The 3841-nt window shown below is 42.5% G+C and overlaps 1 long non-coding RNA gene across 1 annotated transcript; it reads left to right on the top strand.

Moving 5' to 3' along the window:
* On the top strand, positions 1-2169 carry LOC128752436 (uncharacterized). The gene is made up of 3 exons (XR_008413669.1): positions 1-257; positions 555-658; positions 1765-2169. It is a non-coding gene; the product is annotated as an uncharacterized LOC128752436 (long non-coding RNA).
* The last annotated feature ends 1672 nt before the right edge of the window (positions 2170-3841 follow it).

Consider the following 3841-nt stretch of genomic DNA (forward strand, 5'->3'; position numbering starts at 1 on the left):
GTTGGTGTGAGAGAGGTCGACTGTTCACCACGGCCAGGGTTTAAACACACAAAGTGTTCCTGGATTATCCTCTTCAAACAGCTCTCTGTGTTAGTGATTTACTCTTTTGGCACTGGCCGTTCCCGAAGTTGAGGCCCTGAAACATTTATCCTCCTCTTCAGTTGGAACATGACCTCACAGCCTTCTCTTGTGTAGAGTGACGGAACAACCTTTGATGTCCTTCCTTTGCCTCTCACAGCCACGTGACCAGTGAGGAGGTGAATTTGTCTTTGTCTTTTTATGTTCTTTACTTCAAATGTATTTTTTTTGTTTTGAAAAATATCCAGATAATCTATTATTATTTACAGGATTTATTGTTTGTCTTATTGTTTTTAAATTAAAGAAAATTATGACATGCAATATTAACCAATTAATAAGTTATTAAGATAATATTGCATATTATCTTAGCTTTTTTCTGTATTCTTCCACATTAAAGGTTTTCTTGAATATCTTTTATCATACTGCTTTATTTAAGTTGAACAACAGCTGTCTGATCTGAAGTGTTTTCTGCTCAGGCGACTGAGGAAGAGGGAGCCATTGTGACATTGGAAGTGCTGGTCCAGAACAATAACTCCCACTAAGCCCATGATGAGGATGAATAAAGCTTCTCAGGAGAACGGTGCGTCCAGCACAACACTCCGATGATACACCCTGCGATGATCCGGAAAATCTCGCACACAGACCAAACAAACGCACGTAAATAATCCGCATTAATAACAGTTGTTTTTCTCTCTGATCCCGGCTCATCACCGGGTCTGGAGGGTCACAGAGAGGACAGCGGCCGTCACTTGCCGTGATAGATGGATGAGGGATTAGAGCTTTACCTGGGATATCACTTGTCATCTTTCCAGTCCACATTCATATTCCTGATGTGACCTTCAATTCACTTCACCGTAAGAGGATGAGACTCTTGTGGCGGCCCAAAAAGTCAAGCTTGACTATATAGATGAAGTCTTCTGAGGCAGGACGGAAGATGGTTATGTGCTCTTTCATGGAGGGAGTGAACAGTGCAGACCTGGAAGCCACCATCTTTACAGAGCCTCCTGGTGGTTGATGGAGGCCCACAGGAAATAGTAGGCTTGGGTGATGGAAAACCAGAGGTGTGCCACACACCAACCTCGCACCTCCTCCTTTACTGAGAATTTAGTGAGGATTCACAGCCCCTGTCTGCTCCCATCATCTCCTCATAGAGTTGGGTTTCCATCGGTCCTGCTGCTCGTGGCTTCTCAAAATATGCTTGAGTCCCGCGTTGTCAGCTTTCATTCTTCCTGAATCACTACGCGTTTGTTTTCATAAGATCGTCTTCCTCTTGTCCGTCGTGTCACGGTGGTCTGGGTAACAAGCCCACATCAAAGCTCGCTCACAACTCCTTCTTCTTTATTGAGCTTGCTGTTATTTATTGGCTATGGCACATAAAAACACCTCACGACTTTCTGGGTTTTGACACCTGACCCTAATGAATCATCAAGGCTCACGAGTCGCCAAACTGGAGTAGGAACAACTTGCTGTAAATATTTGTTGTTCCTCTTGGTGAATCATCCATGTAGTTCATGAGTTTGGAGGCGATTGAAGTTTGCCAGCTTCTTCAAATCCTCTCTGGTTTTACAGGTTTTGGTGTATTTCTGCTGAATTCACGGAGACACGTTTCAGACTCCCTGAATGAATGTTCTTGTATTCTGCCCTCATTCATCTTAATGGTAATATAGAAGGTCCTTTGGGGTGCAGGGAAGGCTCCTGGGGACCTTCTATGACACTGTGATGGCATCGCGGGCAGCATTATGGACAGGGACAGGAAGAGGCTGGACAGACTGGTGAAGAGGACCAGCTCAGTCCTGGGCTGCTGATCCTACTCGGTGGAGGACGATGGAAACAGGAATGAAAGTTCAATGCAAATTACTTGAGAAGAAATACAGATAATTTTCACTGTAAAAAAAAAGAAATTAATAAAACAGCTGAAACGCATAAAGAAACGCTTAAAATTACAAATAAAACCATCAATCAATAAAATATCATTAAAAATCGAAATTATTTTAGAAAATGCTGGCAAAGTTGACCAAAAACAATGATAGAAATAGATTGGGTGTGGCTTTAATATGGCTTGAACAAACTGGATGAGTTGTTTTAGAGAGGTTTTAAGGAGATATGTTCAAAGCAGATGTGCCATCTGTGAGGGAATGGTTAAATATTATACGGGTAATATACAGCATGGAAAGAATTACCTTTCTACTTCAACTGAAAGAAGAGCTGTTCACAGAGACCTGGAGAAAATGGACTGACCTCAACTTCAATGGACACTGGAGAAACTTGCAAGACTGGAGGTTGTTATGTATAAAAACAATTCATGTAACTATCCCAACTTTTTTCTCTTCTTTTTTTGGGGTTTCGACCTTTATGTGGTGGCATGTGTAGAAGAAGGTTAACTTGTTTTTTTCTTTTGAAATCAAAAACCAAAAACAATCAAAGAAGCTCGAATTATACTTCATTTTAATTGAAAAACAAAAAAGTATAAAAAAGATAACAATAACTCCATTTAATCACAGCAAATGCCTCCCTTCCTTTGTGAGACAACATATTTTCCCTGACTGACTCCAGGGGTGGCACAGGCTCCAGGAAGGCTGGACCTGCTTCCCCTCAGAGATGGAGCAACAGCAGCTCTCATATCTACTTGGAACACAACAAGGCTAAAAACAATAGAATAGAATCACGTTTATGGCTTTCAACTAGCACCTCTTGCTTCGTGACTGAGCTACACAGAGACCAGCCAACTGTCCACTGAAACCTGTGCTGTCCAAGACAAATTTAGGAAGAAGAAACGGGCCATTTTAGAGTACAGATCAGAGCACAAATAAAAGGCCCGGATTTCTGAGACCTGACCCCCTCTGTGCCGTACAGACGTAAATGTGCTCCTTCAGTTATCCCCCCAAAAGTGCCCTCAAGTGATCCACTCTGTGCTGAAAACAACTGATGTGATAAGAACAGAATAACATTTGCCCCGACCTCCGAGATTCTCTTTGAACAAAGACACTCATATTGTATTACACTTGTTCAGGGTCACCGGGTCATGAGACTATCTGCAGGTGGCGAGAGGCGGGGGACACCCTGGACCTCTCAGCCCTACGCAAAGTCATCAACTCCATGTGTCTGGACTGTAAGAGGGTTGGTTTGCTAGGTGTGGTAGTGACTCGCGAAGCCAGACAGGAGGCAGCGACGCTGACCGTTCGACCGGTGGCACAAAACGGTCTGGCACTTAAACAGGCTGGCAAAGTGATTAGCCACAGCAGGAGGCCACCAGGCCCATGGTGGACAGGATGAGAGGGAAAGAGGGAGTTACGGAGCAGACTTTTTCAGAATATCAAGTGACACGCACGGGAGGCAATGAGGAATGGGGTGTTTTATTTGTACCAAAAAAAGAACTATTAAAAAATGAAGCTAGATAGATAGACAGATAGATATATAGATAGATAGATAAATAGATAGACAGACAGACAGACAGACAGACAGACAGACAGACAGATAGATAGATAGATAGATAGATAGACAGACAGACAGACAGACAGATAGATAGATAGACAGATAGATAGATAGACAGATAGATATATAGATAGATAGATAAATAGATAGACAGACAGACAGACAGACAGACAGACAGACAGACAGACAGATAGATAGATAGATAGATAGACAGACAGACAGACAGATAGATAGATAGACAGATAGATAGATAGACAGATAGATAGACAGACAGACAGACAGACAGACAGACAGACAGACAGACAGATAGATAGATAGATAGATAGACAGA

Source organism: Synchiropus splendidus, chromosome 1 (assembly GCF_027744825.2).
Source record: "Synchiropus splendidus isolate RoL2022-P1 chromosome 1, RoL_Sspl_1.0, whole genome shotgun sequence".
NCBI lineage: Eukaryota > Metazoa > Chordata > Actinopteri > Syngnathiformes > Callionymidae > Synchiropus > Synchiropus splendidus.